The 24467-nt window shown below is 60.0% G+C and overlaps 1 protein-coding gene across 1 annotated transcript in view; it reads left to right on the top strand.

The window, feature by feature from the left end:
- The window catches only part of SORCS2 (sortilin related VPS10 domain containing receptor 2), a 452327-nt gene that overhangs the window by 81531 nt on the left and 346329 nt on the right, over window positions 1-24467 (top strand). The window lies entirely within an intron of this gene.

The raw sequence follows: 24467 nt of genomic DNA on the forward strand, positions 1-24467 counted from the left end.
CGAGAGCCACCTCTTCCGGGAAGCCTTCCCTTCTGTCCTCTGGGTCCTCGGCTGCCTGTGCTGCCGTGCTGGGTCTCAGCGTGGACTTCATCTGCACACATTTCCTGGCTGGAAGATGGTGATTGGGGGCGGGGGGGGGGGTGGGGGCACACTGTCCACGGACAGGTGGGGAGACATGAGCCTTTCCTCCTTCAGGAGAAAACAGTGGTACAGGAGCCCCAAATTCACGTCCACTTGGCATTTAGCTCATGCAGACTGCTTTCTGCCAGCCTCTGGAGAGAACGTCAGATTTTGCAGGTGTAGAGTTCATGCGATAGATTATTTGTCCTTTTTTTTTTTTATTTTTTTAAGAAAGACAGTACAATATACTAGTATTGACTGTCTTTAATTTGACACTTGACTGAGAGGGGGAAAAAAGCAGCTTCTTAGGAATTCGGGAGTATCGATCCCGTGTTGCAGGAAGAGGTCGGTATGCGGTCTTCCTGTCTTCAGGAATAAAACAGCGAAGGACACAGTAGATTTATTTACGGGGGTTTTCGCTTTGACGGTGAGGCCGCCTCTTCCGCTGTGTTTGAGACCGGTTTTGGAGGCAAGGGTTTAAACTGGCTGTGGGAAAGCCCGACCAGATCCCCCTCCCGAGCCTTTCCTGGCGGCTTTGTTTAGCTGCTCTGGACGTGGAGAGGAGGAGAGGAGGCTGGGGGCTCGCTGACCCAGCGCAGGGAGGCGGGGGGCCTTTATAAAAACCAATTCATGCCGTTCGGCTCCACCTGATGATTTCAGACAGCGGTCCCTGGGGTTCTGATGTGGTGCTTAAAAATTCACAAGAGCAGTAGATTAATTAACGAGTTAATCCGCGGAAAAGCTCGATGAATCAGCCGGCATCGTCGCCCACGTTCCCCAGATGAGCACCTGAAGGGAGAGGCCACTGGGCCGTGAGAACTTGAACCTTCTGCCTCCAGCCCCGGGAGGTGCCCCCTCCACGGCGAGCAGGGGGGGGGGGTCTGCCCTCATTGCCCCTCACTGTGGCCCCTCCCTGGAGAGACTCCTTTTGTTCTGGAGACATCGGGGGCAGAGGAGGTGAGGGGCCGTCCTGTTCGGCTGGGGCTGCTGTGACAGAACATCACACGCCAGGTGGCTTACAATACGGACGCGCGCTTCTGACAGCAAGGGGGCGGGAAGTCCAAGATCAAGGTGCCAGCAGAGGGTCTTCCTGACCCGCAGACACTTTTCCGTGTGGTCTCATGGCAGACAGAGATCTCGCTTCTTATAAAGGTCCAGCCCTACTGGTCCAGCCCCCCGGCCCCCGCACTGACTTCTCTCAACCTTAATAGCTTTGTACAGTCACATTGGGGGTTAGGGCTTCCACACGTGAATTTTGGGGAGACACACAGTTCAGTCTGTCGCAGAGTTGTCAGCATGGACCCTTCTTGCTGAAGGCAGCTGCTGCCCAGCCCAAGGGTCGCCTCCTCCAGGAAGCTTTCCCTTTTCCCCTCGGGTTCCAGGGAGCCCTGTGCTGCCCTGAGTAATGGACAATTAGACTTTTGCCCTCTGGGCTCGGCACTGAGGTTAGACTTTATGGAGGGGCTAACAATGGGAAAACACCATCCATCCAGTGTGGGAGACAAACCAGCGTCTTCCATCCAGGGAACCAGATGCGGTTTGGGGAGTATTTCTGGAGATTTGGGGCGGTTTCAGGATCAGCAATCAAACTGACCGGATTCGGCAATGCTCTGGACACCCGTGAGGTTCCGTCCGTTCTGGTCTTTGCTGATGCGGGCCTCTGCCTGGAACACACATCCTCTCCTCTCTTTGGCCTGCTTCCCCTTGGGATTTGGCCTGGTGTTTCCTCCTCCAGGAAGCCTTCCAAGTGCGCAGCTTGCAGCCCATCTAGCTGTCTTCGGTGCCCTGCAGACGAGGCCTGGCCCTCCTCCCCGCTGTTGTTCAGTGCCTACCGCTGAGAGGGTGCTCGGTAAATATTTGTTGAGAACGAAGTGTGCCCCCCACACCTGGAACAGTGCCGGGTGCCTAGTGGGCACTCAATACATGTTTGATGAATTGAATTCATTGAAGTCAGCAACGCAGATCAGCAGCAGCTGCCAAAAAGACTGAGCCGCAGTTAATAAAGCCCTCCCAGACCTGGGACATTAGTAAAATATCACGATTTATGTAAAGCTTTTCATTATAACTCTGCGGGGAGTTTCCTCCAGCATTAGCATTTTTCAGAGTCTGTTATCAGCAGCACTTCAAGGATAAAAGCTGTGAGCTGCAGAAGGCAGGTGCGGAGAACAAACACAGGCTATTTGTACGTCCCGAATAGAGATGGAAATCGGGGCACGGCCTGTCCTGCCCAGATGCGGGGCCTGCTGTGCTCCCCCCCTGCAAAGGGCTTAAGTTACCGTATTCCTCACCCTGACTGCGACGCGGAAGGGACAAGAGCTGGGAAAGCAGCCTTTGGAGTGGGCGGCTGGGCTCCTGGGAGCGTAGCGGGGGGGAGGGCAGCGCACAGGGGTGGGGGAGAGCTGGGCAGCTGATGGCCGACCCCGGGGGGCGGCCGGTCGACTCCGTGGTGGCCCAGCATCGTGACCCGGGTTGTCTGGATTTGGTGGGAATTACCGGGGAGCCCAGCTGTCCCGGGGAGTGAGATTAGCACGACCACAGACCTGCAGACCCAGGGCGTGAGCTGGAACACTTACCCCCTCCCCAGAATGCCCCCCTCCCGTGACTGAACACTTAGGAAAATGTCTATAGTTTCCTGCCGTCGTGATAACCGTAGCTGCTCGCTGTGGAAAAGCCGTGAGGTCCGGCCTCAGGGAGAAGCAGGTGGCCGTCCTCTGGGCCCAATACGAGGCCACCGCCGTGGACACCTTGGCCTTTCCCTCCCTTCCAGGCCTTTCCGGTTTGGGGGTGTGGGATGGGGCGTGTCACATTCTGCTGACAAAGGACTTTTGGCCAGGCTGGAGTGGGTCCCGCCCCGATTCCCGGCGTGGCGCGGGGCTCGCGGCGACAGCCCTCGATGTGCGAATGCTGGTGTCTCCGGGCCACAAGCTGTGCCAGCGTCGCGGACAGCGCGGGGAGGCTCTGCTGTCTCCAACCTGGATCCTACTCCCGACAGTATCGTCCGTTCCCCCACCCAGATGGCGGGGCAAGGCTGGCCAGGCATACCGCGGGACTAGCCTCTCTGAGCCTCAGTTTCCCCACGCGTGCGGCAGAGGTCATAGTGTCTGCGTGGCAAAGCTGTTGTGAGGACACGGATGCTAGCTGCCGTCACAAACACGCCTCGCTGTGTCGAGACAGCGACCACGTACGTGGCTGTCGGGGGGGTGGGGAGTGACCGTGACCTCTCCCGTCGTGCGCTCTGCTGCCTCGCGGCCGTCACCTCAGCCGTTTGGACGGGAGGGAAGGAGCCCCTGTCCCAGGAGCCCCTGTCCCCAGGTGTCCCACTCTCACCTGGGGCGCTCAGGGCTGCGGGCTGTCACCTGACCCTGCCAGGGCTCGCACGCCCCCTGTCACCGCCTGCGTGGCTCGTTTCTCACCGCCGGGATTTCTTCCGGCCTCTTCTCCACACCGGCCGGCAGAGTCCTCCCTTCATTTCCTCCGATCTGTGTGACCTCTGACCCCCCTTCCTGTTCTCCTGTCTCTGGGGGGCAGAGGGGCCAGGGCCGGAGAGCAAGACTCAGTTTCCTCACTGTGCGAGGGGGCATCGAGCAGCACTCACCCCGTGGGTCAGTGGGCTCTCCTCACTAGGACTTCTCCGTGGCTGCCTGCTTGGCCGGCCCCCCTGTGCCCACTTCCTGGGGCCGCAGGCTCCTGGGGGCAGGATGTGTCCTCCTGGGACCACTGAGGTCCCCGAGTGCTGTGTGTGTGCCGACTTGTTAGCATCGCTGACAGCTGGGAGGCCCGGAAGGGTCTGCTGGCTCTGACGCCCATTGCCCAGATGGGGAAGTTGAGGCCCGGAAAGGAGAAGGATGTGCTGAGAACCATGGTGACTCGGTGGGAGGATGGAGACCTGAGCCCAGGTCTGTGGCCCCCCAGCCTGTGTTCCTTCCATGTTCCATGCATGTCTGTGTGTGTGAGCATGTCTCCCTGAGGGAAAGTCGAGGCCTGCTCTGAGCCTGGCGGTGCCGAGGAGATGATAAGGAAGGAGCAAGGAAGGTGTAGCCTGCTTGGCAGGGGACACTGGCATTAAGGATCTAATTTCATGCTTAGTGACTTAATTATACCAACAGTGAGCCCTGCTCACTGTTACTGGGAGAGCAGTACTGGGAGGTACTGGTACTGGGAGAGCATTTCACCTGCCGGCCGAGGACAGCCTCTCTGAGCCCAGGTCCCAGGGCCGGACAGGAGACAGCCGAGTGAAGGTTGGAGGAGTGTTCCAGACAGACGGGCAGCATGTGCAAAGGTCCTGAGGTGCGAGCGAGCATGGCTGTTGAAGGCAGAGGCTCTGGAACACATAGCAGGGCATATGCCCAGACGGGGCAGGAGAAGGGACAGGCAGAGCACGAGGCCCCCGTAGCCAGTGAGAGGGTTTTGAGTGGAAACAGGAAGACAGGAGACGGCGTATGATCAGCCTTGCTTCTCATAAGACCCCCCCTGGCTGCCAGATGCAGGACCGGTAAATTGGAACCTGAGAGGGGGCTAGAGCCCTGTGCGTGAGGCGGCCGCTGCTGTCCGGCCAGTGCTGGGGCCGGGGCCAGGCTGGGGGCCCGGGGTTGGGGGACATGTGGGCGGGGCAGAGAATCCCTGGGACCGACGAAGGAGGAGGCTTCCAGAGCAACTCCTGTTTCTGGCTGAATGCCGGGTACGGAGTAGCGCCCTTCCGGGGGGAGAAACGTCGGGTGGGGTCGAGGGCCTGGGATCCTAGGGACCCAGGCCAGCATCTCTCCTGGGGGGCCGTGGAGGCTCCCCCATGTGAGCAAGCGTGCTCGGTGAGCTGAGCCCAGGAAGGGGCTGTGTCACTCTGCAAGGTCCCGCGTCCCCAACCCCATCACACGCCCTTGCACGTGACTCTCCCCAGAGCCCAGAGAATTCTGCGTTGAGTTCCAACTTTATAGTCTCGCTCGGGAGCCGCTGCGCGGGGAGGAAGGCCACGCGGGTTTTTGGAGGCCTCGTGCCCAGAGGGGGCCAGGCCACCTGACCTTACATGCTTCCTCAGGGCCGAGGGAAGGGGCGGGAGGCGGGAGGGGGGGCAGCGCTCGCCACCTTGCCTGTGGTCGGTCACACCAGCACCTGGGAGCCCGGGGCCAAGAAGAACCCAGAGGGCCAGATATGAGGCCTCGGCGACAGGCAGGCTCACTGGGCCTGGCAGGGGCCCATGTGTCTCCCGGATGTGCAGAAGCGTCAGTCCACGGTCCTCCGTACTTCCTCTGTTAACATCCCCAGCAGCCAGTGAAAGGAGAGGCCTGAGGGCCGCTAGCCGTGACGGGAGGTGTTTGGGATGTCGGTGACATGTGTCTGTTGCCAGCTGAGTCCTCAGGGCTGCCTGGGCTTGTTGGGGCGGGAGGCAGGCGGGGGTCCTGGGTGGGTGGTCTCCCGTTCTTCCTGGAGAAGGGGTCCTGTTGCCGTCGAGGAAGACGAGGTTGGTGAAGGGCCCGTGCCCGGCCGTGAAGTTTGGCAACGTGCTGAATTATTATTATTTTTTTTCCAGAAGACACTTATTAATTAAAAAAGAAAAACTAAAGTGTGCTCATTGGAAAATACAGAAGAGCAGGATTGCCATGGTCAGGGCAGGGGATAATCCCTGTCTGGGCATCTTTGGTGAATTTCCCTTAGGTCTTTCTTCTGCTTAGGAGTCTGTGACCTTGAAAAGGGTGGGTGAGATTCTCCTGACCACACGCAGTTGTGTCTTGATGTATTTCTTACGTAGTGTTTCGTCACACACATTTTCATGTTCTCCCACAGCCCTCGGACATACTGGTTTTTTGTTTTTTGTTTTTTAATTTTAGAGAGAGGGGAGGGGAGGGGAGAGAGAGAGCATACGTGAGTAGGGGAGAGGGGCAGAGAGAGGGGGAGAGAGAATCCCAAGCAGGCTCCACACTCAGCACAGAGCCCGACTCAGAGCTCGATCCTACGACCCTGGGATCACGACCTGAGCCGAAATCAAGAGTCGGATGCTCAGCCAACTGAGCCGCCCAGGTGTCCCTGGTACATGCTTTTTTTTTTTTTTTTTAATATTTATTTTTGAGAGAGACAGAGACAGAATGCGAGTGGGTTAGGGGCAGAGAGAGAGAGAGGGACACACAGAATCGGAAGCAGGCTCCGGGCTCTGAGCTGTCAGCACAGAGCCCGACGCGGGGCTCGAACTCACAGACCGTGAGACCGTGGCCTGAGCCGAAGCCGGACGCTCAACCGACTGAGCCCCCCAGGGGCCCCTACATGCTCTTTTTAATAGTGGCCTAAACTGCCACCGAGCAGATGTTCCAAAATTTATTCCACTGCTCCTTTGCAGTTGGTTATTTTCAGTTCTTCATGAGCTGTTTTTGGAGTTTAGGATTCTTCCCTTAGGAGGGAGCCTCTCATCAAGGGGGTGAACATGTTTTTGGGTCTGTGCAACGCTGACCTCTTGCTTTCGGGGTCTCTGCTGGGGTAACAGGTGCCTCACGTGAGCGGTCGGAAGGGGTTCCACGGCGGTGTGGGTCAGCGAGTGGTGCTCCCGAAGGCCGCCCGCGATTGCTTTCTTTGGCGGAGAAGGACGGGCAGGGCACCCCTGCGCTGGCTCGTCTCCAACAGGTGTCTCCCATGGAGTGCCGTGGGTACTTTCTGGTCAGGTCTCACGGGGCTGAGCCTTCTCCAGGAGGTCACATGTGGCACAGCCCGGCCCGCTGGGACCTTTACTTCCTTCCAAAGGCGTTCCGCGTATCTTCATTATTCCTGCTAATTTACCATTTTGTTTTTGTTCATGCTTTCTGGAACTCTCCAGGGCCCTGGTGCAGAGTTCTGCCTTCCCATCAGGCTCGTCAGGCCCGAGCCAAATGCACGCGGCAGTTGAGGGAGGTTGGCTGGGGTTAATTTAAATTTTCACCAACCGAGAAGTTCTGAGCGTGACACACAGGGACGTCAGCGCGTCACTGGTACGTGACAGCTAAGATCCCGTGCAGCGGGGGCGGGGGGGGGGGGCTGGTCTGGATGCCAGCACATGAGCCAAGGACTGAGGGGGCAGCTGTGGGGTGGGGGTTTCTTGCAGAGGCTGCGGTCTCTGTGGATGTGGGGCAGTGACAAGTCCAAGAACTGACCTGGGGTGTCCCCTGGGGCGGTCAGGACGGGGCTGGGAGGCGAAGGGGTGGAGGGTCTTTCCATCCCAGAGCTGGGAGGGGGGTTAGGACCAGAGTTTGACAGCCCTGAATGCCAGGTCGGGGGTGGGATTTTGTCCTCTGGGTGCCAGAGAGCCGTCCACGGTTTCTGGGCAGAGGGGTCTCGGAAGTCACCTGCGGGTGTCAAAGGCCATCTGGCCTGATTGAATTTCATTCCTCAGACGCTCATTAAAAAAAAAAAAAAAAATCAACCGTCACCCTGTTTCTCTGTTACTTATCCTCTAAAATCACTTGGGTTCTTTGGGCTTTCTGGCTGCCTGGACTCTGGACGAGTGAAGTTGTTTTGGCTTTTGATTGTGAGCCGCCCGGGAGGGACCACGCTGCTTGCGCAGAAGCCTGGGCGGGGCGGGGCACCGGGTCTCCCACCCCCCAGCCCCCCAGGTCGGAGACCCCGGATGTACCACCGAGGCTCTCCGGGGGGGGGGCGGGGGGCGGGGCGGAAGAAGACCTGCGGATCATCAGCTTGGCCTCGGACAGCGCGCAGGGAGCGGCTTTGCTGGTGGCCCGTCCGCCACCCTCGGCCAGCGTGGGGTGGGGGTAGGGGGCTCCTGATTGCTCCCCCCTCCTCTCTCTCTTTTCCCCTCCTGCTGCTTCCTCCACGTCCAACCCCTCCTCCTCCTCCTCCTCCTCCTCCGGGTCCTCGCCTCTCTCTCCCCCTCCCCCCGTGCCCCTCCCCCTCTCCCCCCTCCCCTCCTGCTCTGCCTCCCCCTCCCCCCCCCCCCGCCCCCTTCCCCTCCGGAGACTCCATTATGGCCACCCACACAATGAGGCGATTGTGAAGGCAGCCCCAGTGCAGCTCAGGAACATGGCGGAGGCCTGATTTCCATGAATAATCAGACTCCCAGCCAGGTCCGCTGCGGGCGGCAACCTGAGCCGGGGCGGCTGGCCGGGCGGTTGGCTCTGGGGCTTTGTCTGAGGATGAATAGCCCCTGGCTGGGCGCCACGTCGCCTTGGCAGTGGGGGTGGGGCGGTCGGGGGCCAGAGGCCCAGCCGCGGGGGGCGGTGGCGAGGACCCCGGGAGCCCTTGGGGGGCATCTGTGGGTGTCCTCGAGTCAGGGGCTGCGGGCTCTGGCCATGCGCACGGGGACACCCGGAGAGCAGCCGTGTTCCCTGCCTCCGGACGGGACGCTGCGGTCGCCCTGGTTTATTATTGTGGCTGTGGGACGTGGCACCCCCTTCCCCCATTCAGATGAACACTACCCGGGACGGAGCCTCAGTTTCCTCGCCTGTCAAATGGGCCTCCTCGCGCCTCCCCAACTGGGTTGTGGTGGGACAGGCCGGGATGACGGTACAGGGTGCCCAGCACACAGCGGGTGCTGTGTCAGGACCAAGGCCAAGATGACCCACCCTCTGTGGCCAGCGCAGTGCCCAGCTTGCAAATGGAGAAATGAGTCCCGGGGTGGGGGTCCCTGAGGTCGGTCTGAGCCCCAGGGGGATGGCACCTACGGGGGAATTGGAACCCAGCACCCAGCCCTGCGGCTGCAGCGACACCTGCTGGCTGACCCCGTTGCCCGGCCTTCCGGGGGCGGGGTGTTCCCTCCCATGTGCCCCCATCCTCCTGGCCTCCCCCCCCCCCCCCCCCCCCCCCCCCGGGGAAAGCCCTGCCCACCCCCTGCTCTCAGGGCCTGTAGGGGCCAGCAGCCTCTATTCTCCTCGGGCAGACACTATTTCTGTCTCTCGATGGTGCGTTAGTGGGGATTTATGAGCCACGATCGGGCTCCCCGGTAGCCTCTTCTTCAAAGACCCTGAGGGGGGAGCCCCACCCTGGAACCCAGAGCGGCCCCCTCTCCGCACTGAGGAGTGTGGACCTTGGGCAGATGACTGAATTTCTCTGAGTCTCAGTTTGCCCACCTGTCAAATGGGAATCAGTATCATAGCCACTTGACTGTGGGAGGGGTGGACGAGTTAGTATCTATAAACACTAGGCCAGGGCAGGCCCCCTCCTGCAGGCCAGCGCGGAAAACAGCTAACTTTCTAGAAGGACAGCCTTCTGTGTGCCTGTGGTGGCCTTGGTAGCCCATCTGTCAGAGACAGGCTTTCGCCTCTCGGCCCCCGCTGGGTAAGTCCACATGCCTGGCCTCTCGGCCCCGGTGCCCGGGACCAGCTGGGTGGCCACTCCCTAGCCAGACGTCTGTGTCTTCGACCTCTGGATTCATTCACAGGTGCAGATGACCATCCAGGGTGCCCCTGCTCCACTCTTTTCTGCTGGCCTCCCCTGCTCTGGTCAGCTGGTCTGCTGCCCTGGGGGGCCGTCTCCACCTCCTTGGATGCCTGTGTGGGCCCCCCCTCTGGGCCTCTGGAGTTTCTCATACATGCATCCTGGAGGGCGGAGGCCCTGAGCCGCCAGGCATCCCCAGTGCCCGTCACGCTGAGTGCCATGTGGCACCCACCGGCCGTGAGAGCCATCGGGGAATGGCCCCCCAAGCCGGGCTGGAAGCAGAAGCCAGGCCGTCCTCGGCCCCTGTCCTGTCATCAGGCTGCAGCCCAGCTCCCTGCATGAATGGCACTTTTGTGTTTGCCCTGCCGGGCCGGCCCCTCCCCGGGATCTGCCGGGTGGGAACCCTGGCTCCAGAACGTTCAGCCTGGCCCTGCGCCTGCTGCCCCCTCGGCCCCCCACCAGCGGCCCTGGGGCCCCCCCGGGCAGGTCACTGCCCCGGGCTGGGTGTTGGGCGGGAATCGTATTACATGGTTCAAGGTCTCTTCCTCCCTGGCGTTCACCGGCATTTTCCTAGGCCCATGTCTGAGGCTCCCGGAAGGTTAGGCTCTGTGGTGAGGCCCAGTGACTGAAGAGACACCGTGGAAAGGGAGTGGACATATCCAGCGTGACCGTAAGAGCACAGCCCACCCCAGACTTAGGCCCAGGCTGAGGACCCCTAATGCTGCTTGGGGGCCCTGCCCTAGCCCCACACTTCAGAGGACCCAGCTCTGGCTTTCCTTCGCCCATGGCCTGCCTTGAGGCCCAGAGAGTCTGTGGGGCCAAGGGAATGAAACCCCCCCCCCCCCCCGGACCTGGCGCCCTACAGCCCACCCCACCCCCCCAACCCAGGCCACATTCTGGATACTGGGACCCTGTAATTCTGTGCCTAGATGTCTTGAGCTTGCTTCCTGGGCCTGAGGAATCTCCTCTCCTGGTCTGCCCTCCCACAGAGGGCTGTGTGGCCGGCGTGTGCCCCCCCGAAGCTGGAGGGCTGGCAACCGGAGGGGAATGGACCTTGGGTGAGCACAGCGGCACCCACACACGCATGCGTGCAGGGGCTCTCGGGGGCCAGGATGGGCCTGTGCCAGGAAGGGGCAGTTTGGGGACATTCCAAATTCAAACCCTGGGCTCGGCCCGTGCTGGCGGAGACTTTAGGGGGGGCCCCGGCAGGGATGAGCCAGGAAGGGTGGAGGGGGTGTCACGGGAGGCGAGAGGGTTAGGCTGGTCTCTTTCGGGGTCTCCATCTGGCTTCTTGGGTGATGCCTTGCTTGAAATCGTGGGCGATGACACAGATTTTTCTGGGGAGGCCGGCCAGAGCCTTCCCCGGGTTCCTGATGGATCAGTGGCCTGGCCAGGAGGCCACCCTGGCAGTTGTGGAGCTGGGTTCTTAGTGGCGGGTGTTTCTCAGAGCCATCGGTGGCCACGAAGGCCGTAGGTCACTCGGTCCCGCGGTGGACGGTGACGGTCGGGGTGATCTCCAGCCTCGGCGTCCGCACTGCCCGTATCACAGACAAGGAGGAAGGGGGAGGGAGGCCAGCTCACTGGAGCGACAGGGAACAGGGGCCATGTCGTCATTAACCACAGATGCAGCTGGGGCCAGATGCAAAGCTTTGTGAGCTGGAGATGCCCAGGCCCTGACCCTGGCCTCCCCACGCCGTTCGGACCCGTGCCCTGCATCCGGAGCCCTGCTGTGGAGACTCCGGAGGAACCAGTCTGGATCCATTTGCTGAAGCCTGCCTCTCTTCACGCAGTTTATCCGCCTCTGGGAAGGGCCTCGTGGGAAGACTGTCGAAAGTGGCCCACGCCGCAGGGTGGTGCAGTTGTGGGATCAGAGTGGCGTCAGCGGGAGACCTCACAAGAGGGGCACCCTGGCCCCCGCCGGCCCCTCCGGGCCCCCCCGGCTCCCCGGCCGGGCACATATGGTGGTGAGGCGTGCAGGGGAGGTGGGCAGACGAGAGAAGAGAGAGGGGGAATCAGCGGTACCGTGGGAATTCAGTCTCTGGCGGTTTGCGAAGTGGGCGGCCTGGCCCAGGGTTGGGGGGCTGCTGGGAGGCTGGTGAGCGGGGGCCAGGCTGTGCCCTAATGAGGCATGGTGGCTGCTAACCAGGTGTGGCCTGCAGAACGGCAGCCGGGGGGCCCCGGGCCCCAATCAGCTGGGTGCTGCTGTCTCCCCTTGAGCCGGCTCTCCCTCTCTGCAATGCTAAGTGCCTCTTGGTATGGATTGAGCGGCCCGAATAAATCTCTCTGAGACCATCTGGTCTGGAGCATCAAAGAACAGCTGGAGATAACTTTTTTCCCTTCTTTTTAAAACAGGGCAAAAGCACCCACACGTCTGTCTATGAAGTGAGCGCATGTTAGATCCTGGAGAATTTTCTACCCGGTTGATTTTTTGTTGTTTTTTTTTCTTCTTAAAGGTATAAGGGAAGGGAACTGAGAGTCTTGGTTCTGAAAGGCTGTGCCTTCTCCTGGTCGTCTCAGCATCCGAGGCCAGGAGGGACAGGATGCGTGGACCAGGCTCCCACCCCTCCCTGCAGCACTCGCGTCCTTCCCCCGGCCCATTTCTGCAGCCCGGAGCTCCAGGCACACGCATCTCTGAGCTCTCCAGGGTCCCGTCCCGCTGTCCAGCCAGGTGCACAAGCCAGAGCGCTGGCGTTGACCTTGACTTGTCCTCCTCCCAGAGTCCCCAGACACCAGCCCTGCCTGACTTGGCCGCCCTCTGAGCTGGAAGGGAAGGGGTCCGACGGAACTGGCCGTTCTCGCTGGGGCTGAGAAGACAGCTAGAAGCTGGCAGAATCAGGACAAGATAGATCCACGTGCCCTCCACTGGGCCCGTGGACTGAGACCCGGGAGGGGCGCTGCCCTGCCCTTCGAGCCACTGATAAGCTGGTCGAGTAGCAGCTGAGTGGACTCTTGTGGTGAGTGGACAGTGAGGGCGTAGTCACTGCCCGGAGAGCTTCCTGGAGGAGGGGGCCCAGGAGTGGGAGCCCTGGAGGGAGGACAGGGTCCTCCTCAAGGAATATGGCAGGAAGCCTTCTGGGTGGAAAGTGGGGGCGCCTTTCCTGGGGACCCAGCAGAATCTGAGAGCTGGGGGCTAGGATTTACAGCATGGGGAGAGAGAAAGGGGTTTCTGTGAGTCTGCTGCCCCCGGGCATGGAGAGAAGGGCTTCCTCGCTTCCTTCCTGTCTCTTAGCATCACTTTCCCTTAAACGCTGCTGAGATCCTCCTGGAAGTGAGGCCCCCGCCTCTGACTCCTGAGAACGAAGTCATTTCCGTGGCAGCGTCTCAGTGCCGACGCGGGCCCTGTTCTAGCTGCTGCACCCATGTTAACTCTGACCTCTTGAGTGGGTGCTGGCACCACGCCTGTTGAGGGGTGAGGACCCAGGGCACAAAGAAGGGAGCTAACTTGCCAGCCTTTGAATCCAGGTGGGCCAGCATCCATGCCCGAGGGGACCCTCCCTGGCCCACCCCCTGCCAGCTTCCTTGCTGCCTCCCGCACGGACCTGGCATGCGGCCTCCACCCACTCACGGGGAAGAGCCTCGCACTGGTCCGTCTGGCCACCACCCCCCCCCACACCTCCTCCGCCCCCCGGCGTGGCTTCCGCAAGATCTCATTGCCTGAACCCGCTGTGCTCCTGTGTGCCTCAGTGCCTTTGCACAAGTGGCTCCCTCTGTCCAGATGTCCTTCTCAGGCAACATGCTCCCCACCTCCCCGGTGGAGCCGGCCCCTCCTCTCTCTGCAGGACTCATTTTGGCATCGCCTTCCTGGGGAACCTTCCCTGGCTGGTGCCACCCCGGCTGGTATGGTCCCTCTGCTTTTCCCTCTGCCCAGCCCCGTGTCCTTCTGTCTCCGGGGCAGGCATGGTCTGGTTCGCCTCTGGGTCCCACAGCATAGCCCAGAGCTGGGCATCCCCTGTCCTCTTGCTCACCTCATTCATTCATCCCACAGATGTTTGTTTAGCACCGACTCCGTGGTGGGCATGGAAAATACAGCAGGGGTCAGAACGGAGAGACCGGGCCCTAGCGGAGCTCAGAGTCCGGTGGGGAGTCAGGGAGCAAGTGCCAAGTACACATCTTCGGTCCACACTCGCGGGGCGTGAGCACTGCCCCTGCAGAGACAGGACTACTGAGAATCCTGTGTGAACTCGTGAATGAGTGAACTCGTGAAGGGGCCTTGGCTCCTTCGTGACCTGGCTGAAGTCGGACGCTTAACCGACTGCGCCACCCAGGCGCCCCTGCTTGTATCCTTTTAAACACTAGAATCAGGATATTGAATAGCATTTTATTGTGTCAGTAAACATAAGAATATCATCTGACGAGCACGTCAGAGGTTCCCCAATCGTGCCTTAATAGGTTAGGTTTGTGAGCCCCTCCCCCACCCCACCAAGCAGCGACTTCCCCTTTAGGCCTGTGGTCCAGGGTCTCTGAGAGCCTGGGGCGCCAGGTCCATGATGGAATGTTAATGTCGCGGACGGCAGGCAGGCAGGCAGGCACTCCGGGCTGCTTCTGCATGTGGGCAAAACAGAGCTCAGACAGGGTAATAAAAAGCAAATCTAATTTGATGTTTCAGAATTAGTGCCCCCGGAGGACCTTTTCAAAAAAAAGGAGCAGGCACGGGGTCAGGGGGAAGACGGTCACAGTCCCCAGGGACACACAATATCCCAATCGATGAGGCGTTCCCAACTTCATTAAGTACCTTACGGCACCTTTTTAATTGTGTCGGGAACTCGGGCTTCAGGGAGTCATTAATAGGTCGTATCTGTCGGCGATGAGGACGCCTCGTAGGGGCGCTTCTTTCGTGTGGCCTCCGGTTCCGTCTCGTCCAAGAGGAAGGCCACATCTCCCCACGTGTCTTCCGTGGCCTCACTTCCTCTGCACGGCTTCCCGGTTCTTGAAATGCGGTAGGCGTGAATTGGTGACCAGAATGCGAGCGGATTCTGTGGGCCACTTCTCCTCTTTATCTGTTGTTGGTTTTTTTATTTTTTATTTTTACTTATGTCTGAGAGAGGACGAGGGAGACACAGAATCCGAAGCAGGCTCCAGGCTCCGAGCTGTCAGCACAGAGCCCGACGCGGGGCTCGAACTCACGGACCGCGAGATCATGACCCGAGCAGGAGTTGGACGCTCAGCCGACTGAGCCCCCCAGGGGCCCATTTTGTTTTGTTTTGTTTGTTTTGTTTTAAATCTAAGCTGGGGTAACCTCCACTGCCAAGTTTAACTAGACTTTATTAAGGAAGAGTTCAACTCCGTGTCTGGGGTGGCCCCAGTGCCCTACAAACTCTTCTGGGAACCGAGGGTCTCTTGTCCTGATGTCTGAGTATCTGTTCAGACCGTGAGTCTCCCACCACCTGCTCTGTTTCCTCTGGCCGTGGACGGACGGGGCCCACGCGAAGATAGGGCTCGGCCATCGTGTGCTGAGTCACGGATGAAGGAAAGCCCCGTCTCAGACCAGCCAGAGTGCTGGGCACAGACCTCAGACAGGCCTCTGTCCGGCTGCCGCGGAGCTTAGCATCTAGGCGGGTGACGGTGGCGTTTGCTGTGTTTGCTCAGAGTGTCCTGAGGGGAGGAGGCCAGAGGCAGGAGGGCGAGGGAGGGCCCTGCAGCTGGGCGCCCGCTGAGCCGGTCCTGCCCCCGCCTGGATTCACGGGTGCCCTCAGGACTCTAGGAGGTCGTTGTGGTTGTCAGGCTCAGTTTACGGATGGAAACCCAATGATCAGTTTCTTTTCCAAGGCTTCAATCAATCAATCAATCCCCATATACGTATTAGGCACCTACTGTATGCCAGGCATGGTCCCCGGGCTGGAGATAGATTGCAGCCAAGAGCGGGACACCCCAGCTTGACTTCCTTTCCTGTTAGGAGCCTGGCAGGTCCCGCTGTCCACCTTCCCTCTGCTCCCTCCTGCATCGGCTCACAAGCAGCTACTTGGGACCTGTTTCGGGGGCCCCGGGTGGGAGAACGGGCGGAGAAGGGGTGGGAGATGGGTGGGTGGCCGGGTGGCCTTCCTCTCTCCCATCCAGCCAGCGTGCTGGTTGAGCAGACCCGTCTCGGGCTGGCTTGCAACATGGCGTCACTGCTGCCCTCCGGGACGGTGGAATTGGTGACACAGTGGGAGCGTCCCGTGCAGGCCGGTCCCCTCTCGGCCTGCTTGTCTTCTTCCAAGAGCCTGGCCTTGGGCAGCGTAGAGAGTGTGAGCCTGGGAGGGAGCAGGGACAGGGGTAAGTAAGGGCAGGGCAGGGCAGGACACGGCCTGGATGCAGGGGACAGCCCTCGGCAGAAGACTCCAGCTGCAAAACCCACAGGACCTCTGCTTAAAGGAGAAGCACGGTGAAGCAGAATGTTACAAACTTCTGCAGTCAGAACGCAGCTTCCTGCCGGGGCCCTGGGGCTCCTGCCCCTGGGGGTGCTCCTGGCGGGGATCAGGGCGCCCCGCGGGGGCAGCAGGCAGGTGCTCCTTTACTCACGATAACCCACTCCTCTTTCTTGGTCCCATTCCCACTTTGATCTTTTTTTTCCGCTCAGCACACCCTTCTGATGGAATACAGTCCTGCTCAGGAGGGATGCTTGGCCAGTTCTGAAAATAGACACGGGGCCAGTCTTCACACACGGGGCTCAGCTGCCTGGGGCTCTGGCTTCCTGCTTCCTGCTTCCCTTCCTGTGGTCCCTGCAGTCACACAGCAGGGGGTGGACCAGGAGGAGGGCTGCAATTTGTTAGGGAAAGCGGTCACTATGCCCCGCGCCTCAGGGACCTAGCAGGAGACAGCTCCCTTCCTGTTCCTGTGAATGGCTGGTGTTCCGTGGCTTCCGCTGGTGGTTCGGGGCCCCAGGTGCCACCTACCCGCAGGTCCTGGGGTCCTTCTCACTGCCATGTGGTGGATGCCGAAAGTGAGGTGTGCAGAAGCGTGCAAAGGCGTCCATGGGCTGAGCCCTTCCGGAGCAGGTGGCCCGGTGGTGAGGCGACCCTGAGGGAGAGTGCTGGAAGCAGGGGAAGGGGAGAGGAGGGCAGGAAGGGTGGCCTCAGGGAGTAGGGATGTGCTATGACCGCTGTGTTCATTTCTGGAGATGATATGGTTGGAGCCAGGCAGGTTCACAACAGAAGGGCCTGATGGGGGCATCTGTCACTGTCATTTCGGAACACTCAAGGAGGGGCGCTTGGGTGACTCAGTGGGTTGAGCATCTGACTCTTAATTTTGGCCCAAGTCATGAGCCCGGGGTTGTGGGATCGAGCCCCGTGTCGAGCTCCACTCTGAACGTGGAACCTGCTTAAGATTCTTTCTCTCCCTCTCCCCCTTACCCTACTCTGTAAAATTGAAAAAAAAAAGGAGGGGGGCGGCTGGGTGGCTCAGTCAGTTAAGAGTCTGACTTCAGCTCAGGTCATGATCTTGTGGTTCGTGGATTCGAGCCCCACGTCGGGCTCTGTGCTGACAGCTCAGAGCCTGGAGTCTGCTTCAGATTCTGTGTCTTCCTCTCTCTCTGCCCCTCCCCTGCTTGTGCTCGCTTGTGCTCTCTCTCTCTCTCTCTCTCTCAAAAATAAACATTAAAAAAAAAAATTAAGGAACTTTCCAAGGACTGAGGCTCCCAGCCCTCAGGAGGGGGCTCCCAGGGGCTGGGGGCTGTGTGCGAGTCACCTTGAGTTCCCAAAGGCTCGTGCTGGGGAAGGTGGCTAAGACATGTTCTGTGCTGGCCTGGCCAGGCCGGGGTCATTCCTGCAGGGGGTCTCTGCTTGGTGTAATATGTCCTGCTGCTTGGAGGCCCGCTGGTGGCCCTGACCCTTGAGGGCTGTGGGCACGCTGGCAAGCAGCAAGTGCCCACGGGCAGGAGAACTTGTAGGGGACCCTGGAGGTGGCGGGGGGGGGGCTGGGCTGGGGGACCTGCCGGCACAGGAGTCAGACCTTTGACACAGAAGGGGAGGTGTCCTCAGCCTGCACCTCCTGGGGGATCAGAGCTGTTTCGGTGCCTGGGAGAATGTGAAGCTTCACACCGTCCACTGGCTCTCTTGAGGCCCAGTTCTTGGGGGACCTCCTGTGTTTGGGGGGTTTGGAGGCGGGTGAGGCTCCGTGCCTGAGCCCAGATGCCCAGGAAGGGGCAGAGAGGCCAGGCCTGGCCAAGTCCCAGGCCGTGTCAACCCTGCAGCCCCCTTCCCTTCCCTCCTCTCCCCTGCCCTCCCCAAACCACTTTCAGAGCCAGACAAAGGCAGCCCTGTGCCAGAGAAGGACACTCGCAGGCCCTGCCTGGGAGGGGATTCCGGAAGATTCCATGCATGACTCTTCTCCTTCACTTCTAGGCAGCCTGGACATTGTTTTTTTTTGTTTTTTTCCGTAACTAATTCATCCAGAAAAGAAGAAGGCAGCTACTTGGATGTGCACAACTGCCTGTCCATTCTCCCAGACGACTCCTGTGCTAAGCCCAGGGCGGGGGCAGCGCTGTCTTGTGTGACAGATGCCGAATCGGAGGCCTGGGGGCCAAGGGCCTGCCCCGGCCCCGCCAGGCTGAGCCTGTCTGGGCCTCGCACCGCCGGGCTTTCCCCTCCTCTTTCCCCCAGCGCCGGCTGTCCCTGTTTGTGCGTCTTCCTTGGAGGGAGCGGCCGAGGGAGGGTGCTGACAGCTGTTCTGGAAACCGCAGGCGAGGAGAACGGCGTCAGCGGGGGGCCGCAGGGGCAGGGGGAAGTGTGCACCGTGTGGGCGTGCCCGCGTGTGCACCACGTACTGGGGAGAGGGCTGTGCCTTTTTTCTTTATCCACGGCCATCTCTGGGTCCCCTCTGGCCCCTCTGGTCATGCAGCTGGTGCAGTTAGGGTTCAAGCAAGTCGGGGGGTCCGGGTCCCCTCTGGTCTCTCTCACGCACCTCCGCTCAGGCCTCTTCCTGGACTCTGGCCCTGCCTGCCCGCCTGCTCAGAGTCCTCAGGGGCTCAGTGCTCCCCACCCCAGGTTAGAGGTGAGCACTGGGGACCCCCCCCCGGCCCCACCTCACCTCTCCCCTTCTCTGTGCCGGCCTCAGGCTCTGTCTGGGTGTTTCCCCTGCGGTCAGCAATTCCTGCTCATTTCTAGGGGGCATCACGGGCAGCTGGGGGCCCTTCTGCCCCACACACGTGGGGTTAGCGAGGCCGAGCCCCGTGCGCCTGCGGGTGTGGAAGCCAAAGCCAGGGGCGGGCCTGGGCTCTCTGCGTGCTGTGCACCAGGCTGGCCCTCATGGGAGCCCACTCTGTTCTTGGGTTGCCAGCACGACGTCAGTCTAGCCTGTTCCCTGGGACACTGGTGAGTTGCAGCCCCTGGTGAAGCGTCCCTCCCTCTACCGCCCTCCTCCGCCTGACCCCCGCACGCTGGATTGTGCGTGTCTGGGTCTAGCACCCTGCCAGCCCGGGGGGCCCTTGATGGCATGGATCGCCGTCGCCCGGTAGGGTCTAGAGCACCGTGTGTGTGCACTTTGGTGCACGGCCATGGCCTGCCTTGGACTGTGGGCTTATCTCCTGCGTGCGAACGTGGAAGCAGTCCCAGAGAGGTCAAGTGACTTGTCTCAGGTCACACAGCAAACTGGAGGCGTGTGGGTGATGGACTTCAGGGCTCATTTCCTAGCAACAGGGGACTTGGATTCAGGGTGCTTTCTGTGCACCTGAATGCCACACGGCAGCTTCGACCCTCCTGGCAGCCACAGGTCCGGCATCTTCCTGGTACGATGCTCTGGACGGAAGCCAGCTTGGACTTCACACTGACCCCAGGGAGCGGAGACGTGGGGCTCTTTTTCTGAAGCATTTGAAACCGGGGCGTGAACCGAGTCTCCCGCATGGGCACGTGGCCTCGGCCTGCTGCTAAGTGACTTTGAGATATTTACGTCTTTCTAACGTTTCTCTGGGATGGGGCTGCAAGGCAATAGGAATTATTCTGTCCACTCACCGGTTACGATGCGCCTTCTCTCCTCTGGGCTCTGGGCTGGGCTCCCGGGGAGGCAGAGAACCAGCCGCTTGCGTGGCTCCATGGAGGGGAGAGGGGCGGAGGCTGGGAGAGATTACCCGCGAGCGCTGCCTGGGTCCACGGCTTGCTGGGCGCCAGGCAGGCGGCTGTGGTGCTGCCTTATGTCCTCTGTGGAGCAGCCCTGCAAGCCGGGGATGTCCCCTCCCGAGGGCAGAGGAGGGACCGGCGCTCTGGGGCGGTGGCTGAGTTGACCAAGATCACAGAGCTAAGAAATGGTGGGATTCGAATTCAGAACGTATGGATTTTCCACCCTATGAAGCTGGGAAGGCTCCTTAGAGAAGGTGGAGGGAGTGGGGATTTGGGGAACTCAGGGCTGGGGAGAATGGCATTGGAGGAGCAGGGGGCCACAGGGGTGACAGCGGGAGGCCAGGGGCCAGAGGGATGGGGGTGGGGGGGTGGGGGGGGAGGGCATGCACAGCTAACAGCTCTCCGGCCCCGCCCCTGGCCGGCCTCAGCTTAGCAGTGTGCCTGGAGTGTCACATTTAATCTCCACGACTCACGGGAGTCGGTGCTGTCTCATCCCCATCTTAAAGACGAGGAAACTGAGTCACAGAGAGGTGAAATCAGTCGTCCGAGGTCACACACTAAACGACGGACTGAGCTTTGAACCTGGCCTCCTGGAGGAGGTGGGGGTCTGCTTGGCTGAGGCAGGGGCCCTGGCCCCCTTCTAAGGCCGGGTTCCTGTTCCTGCTGCCAGGACATGTGGCAGGTCCCGGGGGAAGGCACTCCCTTCCAGGCCTTCGCTGCACATCACCGACTGGGATCTGCAGACGACACGTGGGTCCTGAGGCTTGCAGTTCCCTGAGGGGACTTCAGGGGCCACCGACACTGGGTTCAAATTTCAGTTTAGTCGTTTGAGTAAATGCTAATGAAGACATATGCGCACGGGCTGCCTGGTTTGTGTGGGGACCGCGTAAGCGCTCCTCCCTGCTGCCATTGGTGTGCGGGTCTGAGCCCCTGTGAATGTGTTGCTCTGCAAAGAGAGTGGAGATTCCAGGCCTGTGTGGGGCTCTCGGAGCGGCTTCCCCCCCGGAGCAGGATTTCTCCCAAATATGGAGGCAGCCCTGGGGCGGGGGTGCTGCAGGCGGGCTCAGAGATGCACGTGCGTTGGGGCAACCATCTCGGTTGGCTTGAAAAACGGAATTTACTCCGTAAACTTGCATGCCAACCAGGCACAGCTTCTGCCCGATCTTGCAAGTTAGCTTTTGCAAAAGGTTTCATTCTAGGAGTGGTTTGGGAACCATCGGACTAGGACCCTGGTTGGACTGGAGCAGAGTCTGATTCCAGAAACACAGAGATGTGGCCCGTGGGACCCCTGGACTTCCTGCAAGTTCACACCAGGTCAGGGGCAGAGGGGGCAGACACAGCCGGTGGGGGGGAGGGCCGGGGGAGGGCTCCTCCACGGCCTCGACCTTTGACATGAGTTTGCCCTGCCTGATCTGGGAAGATCTCAGGCTGCAAAGACGGACTTTTAACGGGAGGCTTGGCAACGTACAGAGAGAGGTGAACCTTTCCTCTGAATCTTTAATGCTGGGCAGTGTATCCTTCAGTAAACCGCTCAACACGAGCTGGGGCCATACGCCAGCCTTAGGCCGCTGGAAACAGGCTTTATTGAGGTATAACTGACTTGCCATTAATTGTACGTATTTAAAGGGTACAGTCTGCTAAGTTTTGACCGACGTGAATCCCCGAGAAACCGTCACCAGAAGGGAGAGCACACTTATCCCCCCACTCCTTCCTGTGTCCCCTTGAGGCCCCTTCCCCCCCAGCCCCCCACACGCTGCCCAGGTGGTCGCGGCTGTTGTCACTGTAGAGCCGAGATTTTCCTTGACTTTTATGGAAGTGACATCGCACAGCATGTTCTCTGTCGTCTGCACTCTTACCCGGCAGAGGGTGTTGAGATGAACCCGTGTTGTCACGTGTCGATCAATAGTTTGGTCCTTTAAACATTTTTAAATGTTTATTTTTAAGAGAGAGAGAGAGAGAGGAGAGAACGAGCGGGGATGGGGCAGAGAGAGAGGGAGACACAGAATCCGAAGCAGGCTCCAGGCTCCGAGCCGTCGGCACAGAGCCTGACGTGGGGCTCGAACCCACAAACCGGGAGATCGTGACCTGAGCCAAAGTCGGACGCTTAACCGACGGAGCCCCCCAGGCGCCCCTCATGTTTGACTTTTGAAAACACGGCCAGACTGTACCTTTTGACACTTTCACCAACAGTGAAAACAAATCCCGCTCCCTGCTCCCCGCCAGCACTTGGTGTGGTCTGTCTCTTTAATTCTAGCCGTTTGGACAGGTGTGCGGTGGTACCTCACAGTGGTTTGGGTTTGCGTTTCCCTGGTGACCCCTGACGTCCCACATCTCTTTATGCTGATTTGCTGTCTCTAAATCTGTCTTCTCTGGGGAAGTGTCTATTAGAATCCTTTGTCCATTTTTTTTAAGTCGTTGCTTTTGTGATTGTTATTGGGTTGTGGGAGCTCTTTATATATGCAGGACCATACTCGTTTTTATGATTTGCACGTGTTTTCTCCTGGTCTGCCGCCTGCCGTTTGATTCTCTTCAGCGTCTTTTGAGGAGGAGAAGGATTTAATTCTGATGGGGTGCAATTTGTCAGTTTTCTCTTTTATGCGTTGTACTTTTTGGTGGCATAGCTAAGAAATCCTGTCCTCACGCTCCCATTCTGAACAGTACTCCGTGGGATACCTGACAAATTCCCACTCTGGCCTGTGGACTTGGGGCCCACGCCACCTGAGCTGGGGTGCCCACGAGGATTTTCCCTGGGATGTGGAAGGATGACCCCTCAGACACCCTTCGCCCTTCTCTCCTCTGGTCCCTAAGTCCTTTCTTCTCCTGCCTCCTTCTTTTCACTTCTGTGCTTGCCTCAGCTGTTAGCAAGACCCCGGCTTTCTTTCTTGGGTGTTAAGGTCCCCAGCGTGGGGGGCCACCATGCCTGGAGCTCGTGCTCTCGTCTGTGCTATGATGGAGGCTGTTTGTGGAGAGGGTTATGAGGAGAGGGTCCCCATCTGTCAAGAAGCCCCTCCCTGCCCGTCACTGCTGCAGCCCTTGGCCTGGTGGATGGGGTGCACCCAAGAAGAACTTGCTGTAATTGGGCTTACGTGTCTGGGGTAAAGGGCTCCCGAATTTACCCCAAAGCCCTGTATCTGTTTGAGGGACTCCGGGGGGCTGCGGAAGGGCCGGCCAGAGGCCTCGGCTTGGATCCCACGTGACCCCACGGAGCTGGCCCGGCTGTGGTGGTGAGGTGCACCTCGAGAATGACAGATTGAGCTGCTTCCTCCCCAGCCGGGTGTCTCCCCTCCAGATGTTCCGGAAAGTTCCAGATGCCCTGGGCGGACGTGGATGCCACCGAGAGGCGCCAGCTCTCCGTATGAGCCTGTACGACCTCCGGAAAGGCAGCCTTTGGAGCTGAGCTCTGGGAGGGAACAGACGGAAAATCTTTGTGGGGAGTTCGTCAAGCATGACTGAAATGAGCTCAGCGGCCACGGAGATGCTTCTGTTTTCCACACGAGCAGTCCAAAACTGGAGCAGGGCTGTCTCTGCCCCCCTTGCCGGGAAGTGAAGGCATAGCGTTTGTGCAGGGGCTCAAGGCGTAGGGGGAGAGGCAGCACGGGTTTGGAGTCGGCCTGAATGGGGGTGAACGGCGTTCCCCCCAGATTCGTGTCCACCTGGAACCTGTGTATGTGACCTCATTTAGAAATAGGGCCTCCTAGACGTAATCTAGTTAATAGGAGGTCATGCTGGTCAGGGTGGCCCTAATCCGGTGATGGTGTCCTTCCATGAAAGAGGGGGATTTGGACACAGACACAGGGTAGAGGCCACACGAGGACGGAGGAAGAGGGAGGACTGGCCGCCAGCCCGGGGACACCCAGAGCCCCAGGAGCTGGAAGAGGCGGGAAGGAGCCCGTCCCCGCGAACACCTTGATCTGGGACTTCTGGCCTCCAGACTGGGAGAGAAGAAGTTTCAGTTGTTGTAAGCCCACAGTTCGCGGTGTTCGGGCCCGAGAGCTGCGGGAAAGGGATACAGTGCCTGAAGCCAGGCTTGCGACAGCCGCTTCTTGGCTGCACATGCCCCGGCCAGGTGGCTTTACGTTTCTGAGCCACAGTTTCCAGAAACTGAGATCACGATATGAAGACCGTGCAGATACTCTAAGGATCACGTGAGCTAACACAGGCAGGGCATGAAGTGGGTGCTCAGCCCACGCAGGGTGCCCCCTGCGTCTGTGGGGGTGACGACTGTCCCACTGAACAGTTATCTGTGGAACAGACACCCTCCTGGGCACCAGGCACTCTGGGCTGCCTGGAGGCCCCACGGGGCAGAGTCAGAGCCCCTGCTTGGCTATCGGCCTCAGTCCGAAGCCCCTGGCCTCCTGAGCTGGCCCCTCTGCAGGTCAGAAGCCCCTTTTCTGCAAGGCGAAGTGTGTTCAGTGTCATCGGCATCATGAGACCCCCAGCACCCGTGGACGGTCCCCAGTGTCCAGGCCTCTGGGCTGAACCACGGTCACGGTCGGCTGAGCAGTCGGTGCCCGGCACAGCTGGGCCCGGGGGCTGCCGACCAGGCCTCGTCAACGGGATGCGCGGCTGGGCGGAGGCAACCGGGGCTCCAGGGGCCTTGGGGCCACCTCCCAGGGAGCTGTGGTGGCCAGGCCACTCTATTTGTGGATCCCTGCCGAGCACAGGGCCTGGACTGTGGGAGGACAGGACGGTCAATTTCCCGAAAGCAAAAGAGCTTCGTTGGTGACAGATTAAATTTCCAGTGCACCCATCCAGCACCAGTGTGTGGAAAGACAGTGGGGTAGAAAGGTGACAGATTCAGATAAATATAGCAGGGGGGCACGATCTGGGTGGCACATGCCAAGACATCATTCATTCAGGTGTTAGAAGGATCGTCGGGCACCTCCTGTGTGCCAGGCCCGGGGGTACAAAGACGGAGAAGACACAGCCATTCTTTTTGTCTTTTTAAACATGAAATTTATTGTCAGATTGGTT

Source organism: Panthera tigris, chromosome B1 (genome assembly GCF_018350195.1).
Source record: "Panthera tigris isolate Pti1 chromosome B1, P.tigris_Pti1_mat1.1, whole genome shotgun sequence".
Taxonomy (NCBI): domain Eukaryota; kingdom Metazoa; phylum Chordata; class Mammalia; order Carnivora; family Felidae; genus Panthera; species Panthera tigris.